General features: G+C 38.9%; 1 protein-coding gene and 1 pseudogene across 6 annotated transcripts in view; one reads left to right on the forward strand and one right to left on the reverse strand.

Moving 5' to 3' along the window:
- MYO5A (myosin VA) overlaps window positions 1-20879 on the reverse strand; it is a 228577-nt gene that overhangs the window by 180294 nt on the left and 27404 nt on the right. The window lies entirely within an intron of this gene.
- Window positions 7519-8507, forward strand: LOC118144848 (cyclin-dependent kinase 1 pseudogene; annotated as a pseudogene).

Below are 20879 nucleotides of genomic sequence, written 5' to 3' on the forward strand. Positions count from 1 at the left end.
AAAGACAAGAATAAAGATTGTTCCCATTTTTCAGCATGATAGTAATAGGCTAAATAATTAAATTTCTTACATTTTTCTTCTAATAACAAGCAAACCTACTTGTCAGCTCAGAATGCTGCTTCTTTGAAAACGCTATAGTAAATCCTTTAGGATGAATCTTAAGATTTCAAGAGCCTGGCATTAAGCATCAATACAAAATGATTTTAAGTTGCTAATTATCACCATAAACAAGCAGTCATGAGGGCACAGTTCTACCCACATTTCTATGGTAAAGGTTTTTGTTTTTATAAACTGTTTAAATCACATTCCTTTTCTATACTTTTCCTATTCATTTTCAAATCAAATTCTAATTCAATATGTATTTTCTGAGTCCCTCTTATGAGTATGGTTCTACGTTAAGCTGGGGGTGGGAGATGGTGAAACAAGGAGGATAAGAGAGCATAGCCTGTTCTCTGCTTGCCATGTCCAGGCTTCTCTTCCTGATCCATGCCAAAATGAGGTCAAAGAACCATGTCCACTTTAATCCTAATAGCCCTATCACTGAGCATTACTACCTCAGGTTTAAAGATGAAAAAAGGTTGGGTGAGTCAAAGTGACCTGGCTAAGATGACATGAGTGGTAGAGCCAGGATTTGACCAAAGAATATCTGGCCCCAACTTTCATTCTCTCTCCACTACACTGTATCTTCCTTATTCAAAACTCAGCTCAAATGTTACCTTCTCAGAGAGGCTGTGTTTTTAAATGAGTAGTTTTTTTTTGTTTTGTTTTGTTTTGTTTTGAGACAGAGTCTTGCTCTGTTGCCAGGCGACAGGCTGGAGGGCAGGGGCGCAATCTTGGCTCACTGCAACCTCCGCCTCCCAGTTTCAAGCAATTCTCCTGCCTCAGCCTCCCTAGTAGCTGGGACCACAGGTGCGCATCACCAAGCCCAGCTAATTTTTGTATTTTTTAGTAGAGTTGGAGTTTCACCATAGTCTCAATCTCTTGACCTCATAATCCACCCACCTCGGCCTCCCAAAGTGCTGGGATTACAGGCATGAGCCACCGTGCCCGGCCTTAAATGAGTAGTTTTATTTTCTTCACATTTTAAAAGAAATTAGACCCATTAATAAATTCTAGAAATCAGACTTTTCCAGTTGAAAACAAAAGCCTCTTGCAGCTTTTTGTCTTAATATTATTGTCACTTAGGTAAAAGTCTTCAAACAGAAGAGAAATAAAGGAAAGGAAATAACACATTAAGCAGAGAAAAATAAGGACGATATTACAAAGAAGAGCTGTATTACACTTTCTCCTTTGTTGCTTCACTAAAGGCGAAGAGGAGTGGGGGCCAATTCTAAAGGCCAAGGGTATACACCTGACAACATCATGCCCACTGGAGTCATCAGAGGCTTACAACTGAGACTCTATAGAAGATTCCCACAAGGATACACCCATCCCATAGGCACAAGGGTAAAGGAGACACTCAGAGATAGAAATGTCTGCATGAGAAATATGGCCTTTCTTAAGAAAGGAATGAATTAGTATTTTTGTTATGTATGAATGCTTCTTAATAATCTTTTCAGAAGACTCTGTGATACAAGTTTTACCTTGATACTAAAAATGTGGGAGCTTTCAAAGAGGAGAAATAGGTCATCTGAGACAAAACTATTCACTGGGGGATGTATGGGCCACTGTGCTAAAATGGGCTTTAGGACCAGGAGCAGCAGCTGGCTCTTGTAATCCCAGAACTGTGGGAGGCCAAGGTGGGAGGGCTGCATGAGCCCAGGAGTTTGAGACCAGCCTGGGCAACACAGCGAAACCTTGTTTCTACAAAAAATAAAAAAGGTAGCTGCAAGTGATGACACACCTGTAGTTCCAGCTACTCAGGAGGCTAAGATGGGAGGATTGCTTGAGGACAAGAGGTCAAGACTGCAGAGAGCCATGATCGCACCACTGCTCTCCAGCCTGGGTGACAGAGCAAGACCCTATCCCCAAAATTTAAAAAAACTAAAAATAAGGGCTGGGCATGGTGGCTCACACCCATAATCCCAGCACTTTGGGAGGCCAAGGCAAGTAGATCACTTGAGGTCAGGAGTTCAAGACCAGCCTGGCCAACATGGTAAAACCCCATCTCTGCTAAAAATATAAAAATTAGCCAAGCATGGTGACAGGTAACTGTAATCCCAGCTACTCAGGAGGCTGAGGCAGGGGAATCACTTGAACCTGGGAAGTAGAGGCTGCAGTGAGCCAAGATCATGCCACTGCACCCCAGCCTGGGCGACAGAGCAAAACTCCATCTCAAATAATAATAATAATAATGTTTAACACTATGATATTTCCTGGTTTCAATTTTGCATTATCCTTGACCATCATTCTTGGTTGATTGATGAAACCAACAAACTTGTATGGTCAGCATTTCTGATACCCTTTACTCACTCCCCTCAATCCCTACCCCACATTCCCAAACGCTTTATATCAGTCTGCTGAGATGACCTAACCATCAAGAGCCCATTCTTTGGACTCCAGCAGTACTAGATAATAGCAATATAAACACTAAGAAAAAATCTTTCTAAATCTGGGTGAATCCTCTGATTATCTCTTCAATGGTCATGTATTTGTGAATTCTTAACTTCTACATAGTACTTCTATAGCAAAAAGTTCTCTCACTTTAGTGAACTTTACTAAATTCTCCAGGATAAAAAAAAAAAAACCCTTAACGGGATGAGGCAGATGCTTTTGTTGCATAGTATCCACCAGGACTCAAAAGACAAGAATGGAGTAAAAAAAGAGAACCTTATTTTTGTATTCTTTTCTGTGAGTTTTCATTCCAAGACATTTGCAAACATATGTAGTTGATGTCTATAAATAACAAGTTCTTGGAAACTATGTTTTAATGTGGAGGGCTGTAAAGCAGTTCATATTTCCCAAAAAGAGCTATGTTATAACTGGAGTTTGCATTTATGAAGCATATGCAGCACATTAGTAGATATGATCAAACAAATTCTATAAAGCAAATATGTGAAATTATAAAACTCTAAAGCAATTTCAAACATCAAAATTCTGCTGCTGGTGCTAGTCCTAGTCCTAGGCTTTAAAACAATAAAATTGATTATACAAGCACTCTACTACAAAGTACATAGAAAGGCAAATTCTGACATAACACACATTAGTCAGAAATGTCTATGTTTACACTAAACATATAAATATGAATAAAATAATAAAATGGCTGTGATTTGCCTTAAAATCTTTCAGAAGGAGAAAATGTTGGGAAAAGGAAGAAATGAAGCAAATGTGCAGAAGGCTGTTATTTGTTGAAGCTGTGTGCTTGGTGGGCGATTTGTTTTACTCTTCTCCCTACTTTGTGAATGTTTTAAAAACTTTTCATAATAAAAGTTTAAAAAGCTAAACTAAAAAGTATAAATAATAACTAATAAATAATATTTAACAATTTCTCTTTCTTAAAACTCTGTGGTGAAAGATGAGATAGATCAGTAGCAACTGCCCATGGAAGGAAGCATTATGGCAAGATTTCCACAGCAAGAAGTTGTAAATAATATAACTAAATGTAGAACCTTACCTTGTCTTCTAGATGGCATGTACATGCATCATTAAACCAAAGTGTAAAAGTGAAACTTCAGAGAATGAAGATAAACCTTCATTACACCACATAGAAAATTAACTCAAAATGGATGAAAGACCTAAACATTAAGAGCTAAAACTGCAGACTCTTAGAAGAAAACACAGCGGGTAACTTCATGGTACTGAATTTGGAACTGATTTCTTGGAGCTGACACCAGGAGCACAGGCAATAAAAGAAAAAAGTAACAAAATTTAAAACCTCTGTGCATCAAAGGGCACAATCATCAGAGTCAAAAGGAAACCCACAAAATGAGAGGAAATATTTGCAATTCATATATATGATAAAGGATTCAGATCCAGAATATATAAAGAATTCTACAACTCAGCTGGGCATGGTGGCTCACACCTGTAATCCCAGTACTTTAGGAAGCCGAAGCGGGAGGACTGCTTGAGCCCAGGACTGCAAGACCAGCCTGGGCAACATAGTGTGACCCATCTCTAAATAAATTTAAAACAAAAAAGAAAGAATTCTACAACTCAACAGCAATAACAATGAACAACCTGGTTTTAAAATAAGCAAACACTTAGAATAGACGTTTTTCTAAACAAGATGCACAAATGGCCAATAGGCACATGAAAAGAGGCTGATCATCATTAATCATTAGGGAAATGCAAATCAAGCCCACAACGAAATACTGTTTCATATCTATTAGAATGCCTACTATCAAAAAACTAGAAAACAACATGAGTTGGAGAGGATGTAGAGAAATTAGAATCTTTGTGACCTACTGGTGGTAATGTAAAACGGAGCAGCCAGTATGGAAAACAGTATGGTGGTTCCTCAAAAAATTAAACATGTAATTCTATATAATCCAGCAATCCCACTTTGGGGTATATACCCAAAAGAATTGAAAGCAAGGTCTCAAATAGATGCTTGTATACTCACATTCATAGCAGCATTATTCACAATAGCCAAAGGATGGAAGCAACCCATGTCCATCAGTGGATGAATAAACAAAATGTGGCATATTTAGGCATTATTCAGCCTCAAAAGGGAAGGAAATTTTGAAAGACTACACAACATGGATGAATCTTGAGGACATTACACCATATGAAATAAGCCGGTCACTAAAAGACAAATAATATATGGTTCCACTTATATAGGTTACCTAGGGTAGTCAAATTCATAGAGAGAAAAAGTAGAATAATGGTTCCCAGGGACTAGAGGGAGTAGGGAATAGAGAGTTATTGTTTAAGGAGTACAGAGATATAGTTTCACAAGATGAAGAGTTCTGAAGATTGGCTGTACAACAATATGTTGTTTGAGACAGGGTCTTATTCTCTTGCCCAGGCTAGAGTGCAGTGGTGTGATGATCACAGCTCACTGCAGCTTCAAACTCTCCTCAAGCAATCCTCCCACCTAAGCCTCCCAAGTAGCTAGGACTAGAGGTGCATGCCACCACATCCAGCTAATTTTTTTTATTTTTTATAGAGATGGGGTCTCACTATGTTGCCTATGCTGGCCTTGAACTTCTGGGCTCAAGCGATCCTCCTGCCTCTGCTTCTCAAAGTGCTGGGATTACAGATGTAAGCCACCATGCCCAGGCTGGTTATACAACAATATGAATGTACTTAACACTACTGATCTGTATACTTACACATGGGTAAGATGGCAAACTTATGTTATGTGTACTTTACCACAATTAAAATTTTTTTTTAATTTAAGTATACATTTACATTAAATTTAAATTTTTTTAAAATTTAAGTATACATTTACATTCTAAATGTTTATTAAATACCCAACCATCCAGCTGTTTCAAAAAAGGTACACCTCCAAAGATGACCTATGATAACTACATTGAGCCTTGGCTGTTGAATTATTCTTACAGAGGAACTTAAGTAACTCATTAATTACAATTTCATTACTAATGTACTGACAGATTTCACTGCATAGCAAATTAATGCATGCGGGGGGTCTACAGTTTTTAGTAGAGTTCTGATGTTCTCTATTAATATTTTGTTTTTAGAGTCTTCACAAAATAAGAACACCCCACATTTCTACCTACATCATATTATCTGGTCACAATGACACTGTACCAATCCTAGATAAGTAAAGCCATCTTTTGCTCAGAGATCACTGCCAGGGTTGCCTGCTGAAAAGCAAGTAATGAATACTAAGCCACATATTTTTTATTGGATTCTCTAAAGTAAGATAAGTCAAGCTCCAAGTGTCAGAAGATCTGTCTCATGTGAATGAAAACAAAGATATTTACTATTTAATTCCCTTTCATCCAAGTACATCAATGCTCTTGGCAAACATTAATCAAATGGAAATTAAGGCATATCCTCAGGATATATGAAGGCGCTGGACTTTCAAAAACTCACCCAAGAAGGCTCTAGATCCAACTACTAATTCACAAAGCAACACATTGAACTACACCATGGCAATATAATTAGCAAAAACTAGACTGTGGGAAACTATGCAGGAGAAATGAATCAGTTTTCTCAACAAAATAAATTTCAAGGAAAAAAGGAAAGAAAAAGAGATCGAGTGGGAACCTATAGCTTGAGACTTGTAAGTATCAACCAGTTGCAATACCCGAACCTTGATTAGAACAAAGCAGAAAAAAAGAGTACGACATTTACGAGACAATAGGAAATACAAACATTGGCTTGATATTTGATAATATTAAGGAATTATAAACACTTTTAGTATCAAAATGGTTTTGTGGTCATACATAGATACATGGGTTTTCTTAAGTGCTTATGTTAGAGATAATCTGTCGGAGATTCCCAAACCATAGCCAGGTTTGGTGATTTGGTAGGAAGGTTCACAGGACTTAGCACATAGCTGTACTTGTGGCCAAGAGTTATTACAGCAAAAAGACACAGAGCAAAATCAGCAAAAGGAAAAGATGCATGAGGTAATAATGTTTAGAGGAAACCAAACACAGGCTTCAAAGAGCCCTCTCCCAGTGGAGTCACACGGGATGGGCTTAATTTCCAGAGCAGCCAGTTACAACAATGCCATCTACGAAAGAGGCTCATTAGGGAAGATACTGCTCAAAGTTTTTACTGGGACACACATAGGCACACTCTGTCTAGCACTTATCAAGATTTCAGACTCCCAGAAGAAAACAAAGTATTCATCACAAACCATGAAATTTTTACATAAAGCTTAGGCACAGTACACTACTACTAGTTAAGGTGGTGAGAACCCTCCCAAAATCCAAGCTCCCAGATGCTCACCAAGGGCCAACCTTGTAAACAGGCCTTTCAAAGGATAGCAGTCAGGCCTACTATGCTCTTTTCTGCATAGATACACACTGGAATATTTGGGATGAATTAACAGTATGTCTGGGATTTGCTTCAAAATAATATGGAAGGGCAAAAGTGGGAGAGTATAGCTGGCATAAGATTGGCTGGGAGTTGATATTGTTGAAGCTGGGGCCCAGGTACATGGAAATTTATTGTACTGTTCTTTCTACTTTAGTATATGCGTTAGATCTTCCCATACTAAAAAGTTTTGGTTGTTTGTAAACACAGGAGAAAGCTCAGAGATAGTGCTTAGGCTGTAAGTCAACAGGGCCTATAGGCCAGTGGGGATGAGAAGCAGAGTTTACAGAACCCTTAGTCTGTCACCAAGGCCTGAGGGAAGAAAGGTTGGCACAAGCCATATGTGAAAAAGCCTTTCTATCTGGACTCTCAAGAGTTAGTTAACATGTTTTGGAAGATAGAAATAGAAAAGGTAGCCTTTTGTCCAAGGAAAATTAAATCTCAAAGCCAGAAGTTCGAGAGTAATTTAATTACAGCCACAGATTAAGTGGCTGGCAAATGATCTTTAACAATCTATGGAGCATTGCAAATGAGATGTATTATATTTTGAATCATTAATTGCAGAGCTATACAATAAATATGTAGCCACTCTTTCCCACAGCACCTTAACAAAGAATAGAGAATGTTGCTCTTGGAAGTTGAGCGGAAAGCGACGTGGCTGTGGTAGTTGCCTCTGCAGCCGCCGTGGGATAATAAGCCGGGATCTACCATACCTATTGACTAACTATGGAAGATTATACTAAAATAGAGAAAATTGGAGAAGGTACCTATGGAGTTGTGTATAAAGGTAGACACAAAACTACAGGTCAAGTGGTCACCATGAAAAAAATCAGACTAGAAAGTGAAGAGGAAGGGGTTCCTAGTACTGCGATTCGGGAAATTTCTCTATTAAAAGAACTTCGTCATCTAAATATAGTCAGTCTTCAGGATATGCTTATGCAGGATTCCAGGTTATATCTCATCTTTGAATTTCTTTCCATGGATCTGAAGAAATACTTAGATTCTATCCCTCCTGGCCAATACATGGATTCTTCACTTGTTAAGAGTTATTTAACCAAATCCTACAGGGGATTGTGTTTTGTCACTCTAGAAGAGTTCTTCACAGAGACTTAAAACCTCAAAATCTCTTGATTGATGACAAAGGAACAATTAAACTGGCTGATTTTGGCCTTGCCAGAGCTTCTGGAATACCTATTAGAGTATATACACATGAGGTAGTGACACTCTGGTACAGATCACCAGAAGTATTGCTGGGGTCAGCTCGTTACTCGACTCCAGTTGATATTTGGAGTATAGGCACCATATTTGCTGAACTAGCAACTAAGAAACCACTTTTCCATGGGGATTCAGAAATTGATCAACTCTTCAGGATTTTCAGAGCTTTGGGCACTCCTAATAATGAAGTCCGGCCAGAAGTGGAATACTTACGGGACTATAAGAATACATTTCCCAAGTGGAAACCAGGAAGCCTAGCATCCCATGTCAAAAACTTGGATGAAAATGACTTGGATTTGCTCTCAGTAAGGAGTGCCCTTTATAGTAACTTTCAAATTATTGATGATTCTGAATGTATTCAATTCTTTCTTTTACCTAGGAAGTAGGAAGAAAACCAACATTTTTGAGCTAGGTGTCTTATGTACATTGTATTATACTAGCTTCATTTTAGATATCAAGAGGCACTAGTGACTTTGAGAGGATGACTTAGCATTAGTTCTTGTGTTTTATCTGTCAAGTAGCTATGGACATTCTGAAGGAGAGGCCAGGGTTAATACACATTTTTCTTGTTTTTAAATTGCTGAACTATAGTGGCGTTCGTTTCTAGCATTTTTGTCACTGCTGAGCCCACTTAGTTTATGCTAACATAAGTGTTTTCTTATTGTTGATATTTTTAATTATTAAAGTCATCGTCTGAATAAGCTTTATTTCTCCCTTTGTACCTAGCTTCTCCATCAGAAAGATCTATTGTTATACCATTGTATACATTGTCTCATTGGTCTTTGGGTTTCTTTCACAGTTCAAGAATTCATTATGCCACGAAATTAAGCTTAGATTTCCCCCAAATCAAATACTATAAATCAGATTCCTTAGTCTAGCCACAACTGCTATATCTTGAAGTGGATAAATCTTTGTTGCTGGCATTGTTCTGAGCATCATAGCTTATTTAGCAGTATGGCATCACTGTCTTCTGCTCTCTAGATGCCAGTAGTATAGTCTTCACACTTAGGATAACCAAAAGTGTCTCCAGATATTGCCAAATATCTCCTGATGGGCAAAGTCTACCCTAGTTGAGAACCATTAATGTAAATTAAACTGATTTCAAATTTGAACTTTATCATTTCTTAGCTCTGTGAACTTGGGCAAGTTATTTCCCTTTGAGCCTCAATGTCCTCATTTGTAAGATAGCACTAATACCTACTTTTAGTTGTGAGAATTGAGTGCCATGATTTATCCGTAGCAGTTTGCATGGTGCTGGTTACATGAGAGTTCACATGGTAACTAGTTAGTAAAATCTCTAGTCTGCTTGTTGATTTCGATTTTTTAAGATTAGTATTTCTTAAAGATCAAATTTAAACATCACTCCTAAACTTTATTTAGTGTTTTCTAGTGGTGCGTAAACTAACTTTAACACTAAGTTGTCTGACCATAATTCATTTAGTGACTCATTTTTAGCTATTTTTATAACACATTGTGCTGTAGGGGGGTTTATTTGGAACTTGTTGTACGCAAATCAGAAACTGCCATAGTTAATTGCCATTTCAAGAATGTTGTAAATAAAATAACTCAGGATGCTGTTAAAAAAAAAAAAGAATAGAGAATGTTTCTTCCATTTCAAAAATGTATTATTTGGGGCTGGGTGCAGTGGCTCACGCCTGTAACCCCAGCACTTTGGGAGGCCGAGGTGGGCAGATCACTTGCAGTCAGGAGTTTGATACTAGTCTGGACAACATGGTGAAACGCTGTTTCTACTAAAAACACAAAAATTTGCCAGGCATGGTGGAGGGCACCTGTAATTCCAACTACTGGGGAAGCTGAGGCACAAGTATCACTTGAACCCAGGAGATGGAGGTTGCAGTGAGCCAAGATCGTGCCACTGCACTCCAGCTGGGAAATAGAGCAAGACTCAGCCTCAAAAAAAAAATATATATATATATTCTTTAGCATTGGTACTTGCTTATACAATAATATTATACTCTAGGAGGCATTAGCCTCTGTGTGTTTAAAACCTTGATAACAAGTTCCACACACTAGAAATACTGTGAATTCTGATTTACTGTTACATAGCCTTCATAGACAAGAGTTGAACTGAAGGAAGTGAGGGAAATATGGGCAAAAGTATATCCTTTATCTGACACTATAAATAATCTGCATTCAATAATAAATTATTTGAAACACAAATATTATGAAACTATATTTAAGCTTGCACCATATAAGAGAAGAAAAAAAACAACTAAAAGCCAAGGGCAAACTACCAGCACAGCAAGCTTCACTGCCCGGCCCCTCACTCCAACACCCCACAATCTGAGATGTCAGCCTATAATAGATAGAGAAGAATGAGGCAGGGAGGACCAGAGCAAATCAGCAATACAGAGTCAAACATCTTCCCTATATCATATGAAGGAAATACATGTTTATCACTAAATGGTGCCATATTTGATCTCCAAACAAAAAGCATTAATGACCCATCATCAAAATATTCCTTATTAAGGATGACTTTTCACTAATCCCCCACAATCTATTATCCAATATGATCAAAAATATAAGATGAACTCTCTGCCTGGGGACCAGAACAAAGCCCACAGATGTACAAGGAACCAAGGGTCTCCTTGGTTCTGTGCTAACACCCATAGATCTTTCTTGCTGATGGAAATCATTTAGTGTTGGGTTACAAATATACTACAGTATTTAGTCACAAAGATCCTTCAAAGTAACATTTTGATTAAATAAAAGATCTAATGTCATTTCTTCTTATCTTTTTTGATGGATTCTTGCTCTGTCACCCAGTCTGGAGTGTAGTGGCACCATCTCGGCTCACTGCAACCTCCCCCTCCCTGGTTCAAACGATTCTCCTGACTCAGCCTTCCAAGTAGCTGGGACTTCAGGCACATGCCACCACATCCAGCTAATTTCTGTATTTTCATTAGGGACAGGGGTTTCTCCATGTTGGCCAGGCTAGTCTTGAACTCCTGACCTCAGGTGATCCACCCATCTCGGCCTCCCAAGTGCTGGGATTCAGGTGTGAGTCACTGCACCTGGCCTTTCCTATTATCTATTAACCTAGGTGCCAGGTGCCAAGCTATGGGCAAGTGTTAAAGGTTGACAATAACATAATTCTCAACAATGTCCAATTGGCAAATTAGTTTTCCTTATACCATTTACAAGTTTCAATGTTAGCTAGCATTCATTCTTGAGATATATGATATATGATATACATATCCATATACATATTTTGACATATAAATCAAAATATATTTAAGCATAAAATATAAAAAAAAATTAAATTGACTTAAAAGTAGCTAAAATTCAACTATCCAAAGCAAACCTAAGTGTCCACTAACAAATGGATAGAAAATGAAAATGTGCTATATATACACAATAGAATACTATTCAGCCTCAGGAGAGAAGGAAATCCTGTCATTTGGGACAACATGAATGAACCTGGAGGACATTATGTTAAGTGAAATGAGCTAGTCACAGAAAGATAAATACTGCATGATTTCACTTGTATGTGGAGTGTAAAACAGTCAAAGTCATAGAAGCAGAGGGTGAAATGGAGATTACCCGAGGCTGAGGGTCAGGGACACTGGGGAACTACTAGTCAAAAAACACAAAATTTCAGTTAGACAGGAAGAATAAGTTCAAAAGATCTACTGTACGTTCTTCATGATGACCATGGTTAGTAACAATACACTGTATATCTGAAAATTGTTAACAGTAGATTTGGTGTTCTCACTACAAAAACATATGTGAGGTAAGGCATATATTAAACAGCTTGATTTAGCTATTCTATAATGTATACATATATCAAAACACCATATTGTAGGCCATAAATAATATATACAGTATTTACTTGTCAATTAAAATAAGTAAATAGATAGATAAATAGAAGTTTAAGATGCAAAAATGGACTCGGAGTGCTCAAAAGAGAAGACACAAAGTCCTCGTATGCACTAAAGCTTTTCTTGGGAGAGAACTGGTTGTTTTCATTCAAAAACACTACCTCTAGTCTTATTTTATAACTTTATCTGTTACGCAGTTTCCAAGTTCATCTGAGTTTAAAGACAGAAAATTAATGTTGTCCTAAGTAACATAAACTGGCTTGAGTTAAGGCAGGCAAAGAGGATTATAAGGATATAGGTCCCTTCATGAAGCCCAAGAACAGGAACAGTGCTTCGGCCAGGATTGGAAGCAGGGTTTGGATGGCTCATCATCCCTCTCAGTTTCTCATCTCTGCTCATTCGTGTATATCTGCCTCCTGCGCTTTCTAGGCCACCTGGCTGGTAAAAGATGCCCACTGCATAGCTACTGAGCTTCAGGTTTACAGGAATAACTACAGAAAGTGAGCTTCCTCCCCTGGAAACGTCCCAGGAAATGGACACGGAATGGCCAAGTTGCCATTCCTGGTCCAGCCCCTTGTGGCTGAGGTGAGAGAGGAAGTCAAGTAATATAAAATGGCTAGGGATTAAAGAAGGTTCTTACGTTCTAGGAAAATCCTCCAGAGAGTATTCACTACAGAAGAAAAGCTGTGAAAATACAGGGAACTAGAGAAGCTTTGAAAATATAACAAAAAGAAAGGGTTTATGACCTAATAATGAAGGATACAGGCCCTCCAAATATTTTGACTTGAGGCAATTTAGTATATGGGCAAATATTCCGTAACACCTTAGTAGACTATGAGGGCTTCACTGTACTACAGGATTATTGATGACTCATCACTCAGAAAAGTTTAAGTTGTATTCAGTATACAACCTGAGGAGAATGCAATGCCTCCCTCAGTCAACCCCATGAGGTGCTGTGAAACTGGAATGCCCTTTCTTCAGAGTACTCCTGAGTTGGCACAATGGGGATGGGCCTTTACACTTGTGCAACAACCAGTCACTGGATGTAGGCTGTCCTGCAAGAGGGTGTGATCTTGGGTGAAACAGCTTTTTTTTTTTAAGACGGCATCATCTTGCTCTGTCACCCAAGCTGCAGTGCAGTGGCACAATCATGGCTCAATGCAACCTCCACCTCTCAGATTCAAGCGATTCTCCAACCTCAGCCTTCTGAGTAGGTGGGACTACAGGTGTGCACTACAATGCCTGGCTAACTTTTTTATTTTTTGTAGAGATGGGGTTTGGTCATGTGGCCTAGGCTGGTCTCAAACTCCTGGGATTAAGGGATCCACCCACCTCAGCCTCCCAAAGTGCTGGGATTACAGGTGTGAGCCACGGCACCCAGCCTGAGAAAAAAATGTTAAAAGCAGCTGGCAGCAGATGGAATGAGGAGTTAGGATGGCAAGTCTCAACAAATTTCAAAAAATACACACAAATAGATAATAGAGTATGTGCACTGTTCACAGTGAAATTATTCCAGAAGTTGAGAGCAGAGATGTCCAAAAAAAGATAGTAAAAATAGACAAATAAATAAAATTTAAATATTTAAAAGAAGAAATTGGCTGGTTGTGGTGGCTGACACCTGTAATCCCAGCACTCTGGGAGGCCAAGGCAGGCAGATTGCCCAAGCTCAGGAGTTTACAACCAGCCTGGGCAACATGGTGAACGCCTGTCTCCACTAAAATACAAAAAATTAGCTGGGCATGGCGGCATGTGCCTGTAGTCCCAGCTACTTAGGAGGCTGAGGCAGGAGAATTGCTTGAAACCTGGAGGTAGTGGTTGCAGTGAGCCAAAATCACACCACTGTACTCTAGCCTGGGCAACAGAGCGAGACGCTGTCTCAAAAGAAAAAAAGAAAAAAGAAATTGAGGGCAGAAGGATAACTTAAAAGCTGCCAAATTTTTGGAAATAAAGCAATTTCTTTATTAAATGATACACAGAAAAATTGTCCAGGGAAATTAATGAATAAGTGAATGATAATAAAAATTCAACATATCAAAAAACTGAGGAATATAGTCAAAGTGTTGCCTCAAGGGAAATCTATATCCTTAAATCATGTATTAGAAGAGAAGGAAGGCTGAAAAGCAATGTCTGAGCATTCATCCCAAGTAGCCAGAGAAAGAATAGCAAATTAAACTCAAAGAAAGTAGAGAAAAGAAAATAACAAACATATAATCAGCAAACTAGAAAATAACTGTACAAGAAAGACAAATCAACAAAGCCAAAAATTAATTTTTGAGACAACTAATAAAATTATAAAACACTAGTTTGTACCGATATAACCTATGTAAACAATTCCCTATTGCTGGACATCTATGTTATCTCCACTTGAATATACTATTCCACAGCACTGACATAATCATCCTTCCAATATTCATTCCTGCTTATTTCCTAAAAATAAATTCTTAAAATTATGACTGTTGGCTCAAAGAGTGTGAAAAATTCTAAGGCTTCTGATACAGACATTGTGCTAAACTGCCCTATAGAAAGACTGAACCAATTTTACTCCCACTAGCAGTTTATGATAGTGTTCATTTCCCTAAGAAATAAGTATGATTTAAAAAAATATTAATTTGATTGGTTAAAAAAATACTTCATTTTAATTTGCATTTCTTACATTACTAATAAAGTTGAATACCTCTGAATGTTTACAGGCTAAGTTTCTTATGTGAACTGCCTTAGTGTTGTCTATTCTTCTATTAAGGTGTTAGTCTTTCTCACAGATATTACTACTTTTTGTATATTGATACTGAGCCCTGAACTGAAGAATTAATAATATTTTCCTGTTCTGGTCAGATTGCCTGTTAATGTCGTTTAGAACATGTTGCTGTTGTGGTTGTTGAGTGCTTGAAACTGTTTATATTCTTGTCAGTTTTTTCCTTCATGGTTTGCCTTCTTTGATGTTTAGAAATGTCAACCTCATACCAAGATTCTTATGTGAATACTCACCCATATTAACCCCTAATCGAATAGCAGTGGTAAAGACTTGATGAATGTCTACAAATGTCTTGCTGGCTCAGGAATGTAGTCAGGAATTCCATAAAGCATATCAAAGGTAAGGTATCATTTAAGATTTTTTAAAACTAGAGATACCACTAGAGTCTAGACTTTGGGGGGCAGAGACAAAGCAAGGCAAAATCGTGATGTAACTGAAATTGCTTTTAGTGGCCCAAAGCATCTCCTTTTTTCTTTGCCCTTTTACTCCTGAAGCAGCTTTTCCTCCATCCCCAGTTCTAGCTACCTAACTCATTCTCAGGGAAGAAAGAACTGATACTTGTTTACCATAAGACATTAAAGATATTAATACTTTTAAAATAATAACTTGCAAAGAGGATGGCCAAGAAAAGTTTAGAAGATTCTGAAGCATTAATGGATTTTCTTTATTATTATTTTTAATTGTGGTAAAATACACATAGTTACAATCTTAATTTTTTTTTTTTTTTTTTGAGACAGAGTCTTGCTCCGTCGCCAGGCTGGAGTACAGTGGAGCCATCTCAGCTCACTGCAACCTCAGCCTCCTGGGTTCAAGCAATCCTCTGCGTTGGCCTCCTGAGTAGCTGGGACTACAGGTGTGTGCCACCAGGCCTGGTTAATTTCTTGTATTTTTAGCAGAGATGGGGTTTCACCTTGTTGGCCAGGATGGTCTCGATCTCCTGACCTCATGATCCACCCGCCTTGGCCTCCCAAAGTGCTGGGATTACAGGCGTGAGCCCACACTTGGCCAATCTTAATCATTTTTAAGTATACATTTCATTGGTGGTATTAAGTACATTTACAGTCTGTGTAACCATCACCACTGTCTGTCTATAAAACTTTTTCATCTTCCAAACAGAAGCTCCATATCCATTAAATGAATGTGCCATTTTTCCCTTCCCTTAGCCACAAGGAACAACTATGCTACTTTCTGTCTCTACAGATTATACTACCCTAGGTACTTCATGTAAGTAGAATCGTACAGTATGTGTCTTTTGGTGACTGGCTTATTTCACATGGCATAATGTCCTCAAGGTTCATTCACACTGTGGTGTCTTTCAGAATTCCCTTCCTTTTTGAGGCTGAATAATATTCCATTGTATAAATATACCACATCTTGTTTATCCATCCATCCATCAATGGACACTGGGTTGCTTCCATCCTTTGGCCATTGTGAATAATGCTGCTGTGAACATGGATGTACAAGTACCTCTTTTAAGAACTTGCTTTCTTTTTTTTTTTTAGGGAGGGAAGGAGGAAGGGAGGAAGGCAGGAAGGGGGGGAAGGAGGAAGGGATGAAGGAAGGAAGGGAGGAAGGGGGGAGGGGGGAGGGGGGAGGGGGGAGGGAGGGAGGGAAGGGAAGGGAAGGAAGGAATTCAAGCAATGAGAGAGACATTGCCCACCTGGATCTAGAGGTTTACAAGTTGATTTCTTTTTTTGAGAGAAGGAAAGAAAAAAAAATGAGTAAAGGAGAGAAAGAAAGAGGAAGAGAGAGAGGGAGGATAAACAGAAATCTTGCTTTATTCTGGAAAAAAAAAGGGGGTATTAATAATGGCCAATGTTTCATTTAAACCTATCAGTAGGTGTGATGTGGTATTGACAAGAATGTATATTTTGTGTATTTGAAGTGGAGAGCTCTATAAATATTTATTAAGTTTACTTGTTCTGGATCTGAGTTCGAGTTCTTGATATCCTTATTAATTTTCTGTCTCATTGAATCTAAGTCTCTATGTATCTGGGTGTTAGGATCGTTAGCTCTTGTTGTTGTATTGATCCTTTTATCACTATATCTTTGTTGCTTTAAAATCTATTTTATCTGCTACGAGAATTACAACTCCTGCTTTTTATTTATTTATTTATTTTTGCTCTCCATTTGGTTGGTAAATCTTTCTCCATTCCTTTGTTTTGAGTCTTTGTGGATCCTTGCATGTGAAACAGGTCTGGATGTAACATGCCGTTGAGTTTTGGCTATGTCTTTTGATTGGGGGATTTAGTTGATTTAAATTTAGGGTTACTGCCATTTGATGTTAACTGGCTGTTTGATCCATTCGTTGATGAAAATTCTTCTTTATGTTGGTGCTCTTTACTTTTTGGCATATTTTTAGTAAGGCTAATACTGGTTGTTTCTTTCTGTGTGTAATGCCCCTCAGAAGCTCTTGTAAAGCAGGACTGGTGGTAATAAAATCTCTGAGTACTTGCTTGTTCATAAAAGATTTTATTTTTCCTTCAGTTGTGAAGCTTAGTTTGGCTGGATATGAAATTCTGGGCTGAAGGTTCTGTTCTTTGAGGATGTTGAATATTGGCCCCCCATCTCTTCTGGCTTGTAGAGTTTCTGCTGAGAGATCTGCTTAAGTCTAATAGGCTTGCCTTTGTGGGTAACCTGACCTTTCTATCTGGCTGCCCTTAGTATTTTCTCCTTCGTTTCAACCCTGGTGAATCTAACGATTATGTGCCTTGGGGTTGCTCTTCTTGAGGAATATCTTTGTGGTGTTCTCTGTATTACCTGGGGTTGAAATATTGACCTGCTTTGCTAGTTCAGGAAAATTTTCCTGAATAATATCCTGAAGGGTATTTTCCAGCTTGGATTCATTCTCTCCATCACATTCAGTTACGCCTATCAAATGTAAATTTGGTCTTTTCATATAGTCCCACATTTCTTGGAGACTTTGCTCATTCCTTTTTATCCTTTTATCTCTAATCTTGTCTTTTTGTTTTCTTTCATTAAGTTGGACTTTGACCCCTGTTATCCTTTCTTCTGCTTGAACAATTCAAGTGTTTAAACCTGTGCATACTTCTCTGAGTTCCTGTATTGTATTCTTCAGTTCCATTAATTCACTTATATTCCTAAGTTGTCTATTCTCAATAGGATTTCGTCAAACCTTTTTTCAAAGTTCCTAGTTTCTTTACATTGGGCTACAACATGTTCTTTTAACTCACAGAGGTTTCTTATTATCCATTCCCTGAAGAGTGATTCTGTCATTGGGATGCACTTGTTCTCCATCAAGCCTTGTTCCATTGTTGATGTGGAACTGTGATCATCTTAAGAGGGAGAGGCATTCTGATTTTGAGTATTCTCAGCCTTTTTATGGTGGTTTCTTCCCATCATTGTAAATTTATCCTCCTGTCATCTTTGAAATTACCAACTTTCAGATTAGGTCTCTTGACTGGACGTCCAAGTTGTTAGTTCCCAGGGCCAGAATGGCGGCGTTAAGACTGATGGTGCTTTTCTGCCCAGGATTCTCCCGTCTGGCTTCCTTCTTGTGTCCGTAATAGGCGACTCTGCCTTCCCCGGGCTCCAAACCTCGGTCAGAAGGGGAACCAGTCTCTTTTACTCTGCACCGAGAGCTGCCACGCTGAGGTGCCATCACAGCCGCTGCGCTGGTCTCAGGAGTTGTGCTGGGGACCCGTGTGGGTCCTCCAAACCTCGGTCAGAAGGGGAGCTGGCCCTGTTTACTCTGCTCCTAGAGCTGCCGCGCCGAGGTGCCAGTGAAGCTGCTGCGCCGGCCACAAGAGTCGCGCTGATGACCCGTGTGAGTCCTCCAAATCTCGGTCAGAAGGGGAGCCAGCTCTGTTTACTCTGCTCCGAGAGCTGCCGCGCCGAGGTGCTGGCGAAACCGCTGCGCCGGCCACAAGAGTCGCGCTGGCGACCCGTGTGGTTCCTCCACTGGGGATCTTCTGCTCCGTGAGCGACCAGAATTTGTCTGAAAGTGTGGCGTCCTCTAGTTCTCTGCACTTTGACTGAGAGCTGCAATCCCGAGCTGTTACTGATCAGCCATCTTGGATCGTTCCCTCGCTTTGAGTTCTTTTTGGTATATATCCAGAAGTGGGATTGCTGGATCATATGATAATTACATGTTTAATTTTTTTAGGGGGCTGGGCACAGTAGGTCACACCTGTAATCCTGGAGCTTTGGGAGAACAAGGCAGGGGGATCAGGATATTGAGGGTTACAGAGAGCTACAATACCCCTCTGCACTTCAGCATAGGTAACAGAAGGATATTCTGTCTTTTAAAAATAAAAAAATAAATAAAAATTTGAGGAAGTGCCATACCGTTTTCCATAGTGACTGCATTTTACATTACCACCACCAGTGCACAAGAGTTTCAACTTCTCCACATCCTCTCCAACAGTTGTTATTTTTGTTTTTGTTTTGTTTTGTGTAATAATAGGCAAGAAATGGTACTTCATTGTGGGCTAGATTTGTATTTCCCTAATGATTAATGATGTTCAGCATCTTTTCATGTGCCTATTAGCCATTTGTAGATATTCTTTTTTTTTTTAAATTTTTTATTGGATTTTAGGTTTTGGGGTACATGAGCAGAGCATGCAAGACAGTTGCGTAGGTACACACATGGCAGTGTGCTTTGCTTTCCTTCTCCCCTTCACCCACATTTGGCATTTCTCCCCAGGCTATCCCTTCCCACCTCCCCCTCCCACTGGCCCTCCCCTTTTCCCCCCAATAGACCCCAGTGTTTAGTACTCCCCTTTGTATATATTCTTGAAGCAATGTCTATTCAAATCCTTTGCCCCCTTTTTTTTTGAGACGGAGTTTCAATTTTGTTGCCCAAGCTGGAGTGCAATGGTGCGATCTCAGCTCACTACAACCTCCCCTCCCAGGTTCAAGTGATTCTCCTGCCTCAGCCTCCAGAATAGCTGGGATTACAGGGGTGTGCCACCATACCTGGCTAATTTTTTTGTATTTTTAGTAGAGTCAGGGTTTCACTGTGTAAGCCAGGCTGGTCTCAAACTCCTGACCTCAGGTGATCCGCCCGCCTTGGCCTCCCAAAGTGCTGGGATTTCACACGTGAGCCGCTGCGCCTGGTCCTTTTGCCCATTTTTAAACAGGGGTTTTAACAGGGTTGTTTGTTTTTTTGTTGTTGAGTTGCAGGAATTCTTTATGGATTTTCTTTTATTTGTAGCCTTTCTTGGTACCCTCCAAATCAGTTCAGTCAGGCAGCCTTCTCCTTTTCTCTCTCTTCTCTTGAAAAACGTTCTTAGTTCATGTTTAATCCAAGAGGCTAATCCCAATATCAAAGAACAGATCAGGAGTGATGCATCTCAATTCTAAAAGCATAAAACAATGCTTTAAATATATTACAAAATATATTTAAATGTTGTTTGTATTATGTATATACACAAAATCAGAAAACTTTTAACTCAAAAATGTGTCTTGGAAATATCTTTGGCTAGGTGCGGTGGCTCATGCCTGTTATGCCAGCACTTTGGGAGGCCAAGGACGGTGGATCGCTTGAGCCCCAGGGCTCAAGACCAGCCTAAACAACATAGTGAGGCCCCGTTTCTACAAAAAAATACAAACATTAGCTTGGAGTGGTGGTGTGTCTGTAGTCCCAGCTGCTTGGGAGGCTGAGGTGGGAGGATTGCTTTAGCCCAGAAGTTTGAGGCTGCAGTGAGGTATGATTGTGCTACTGTACTCCAGCCTGGATGACAGAGCAAAACCATGGCTCCAAATAACAAAAATTTAAAAATATGATAAAATTTAAAAACAAGTAAATTTGTTAACAATACTTGAAAAAAGAAAAAATTTGTTTTTTTCTGATTATAAAAGAATATGTAAGGGGGCCTGGAGGGAAAAAAAAATAATGTATGTTGATTATAAAAATTCAGATATTACATGATTAGATAAATTATTAATAGAAAGCGAAAATCTCCCAAAATCTCACCCACAGAAAATGCTCTTTTAAAAAATCTAAACAGTCTAGTATAAACTTCCATAACATAGGCATACACGCACACACACACACACACACACACACACACACTGTATTTTACTTTTCTCTACTTAACAATATATCCTGGCTATGTATCCATATTAAAGAGAAGCTGTTAATTATCTTTTTAAAATAGTGGTCAAGATAGTATTTATATATATAAACTAATAATAAATTTTTGTTTGGGAGGCCA

The sequence above is a fragment of the Callithrix jacchus genome, chromosome 8 (genome assembly GCF_049354715.1).
Source record: "Callithrix jacchus isolate 240 chromosome 8, calJac240_pri, whole genome shotgun sequence".
NCBI classification, from domain to species: Eukaryota; Metazoa; Chordata; class Mammalia; order Primates; family Cebidae; genus Callithrix; species Callithrix jacchus.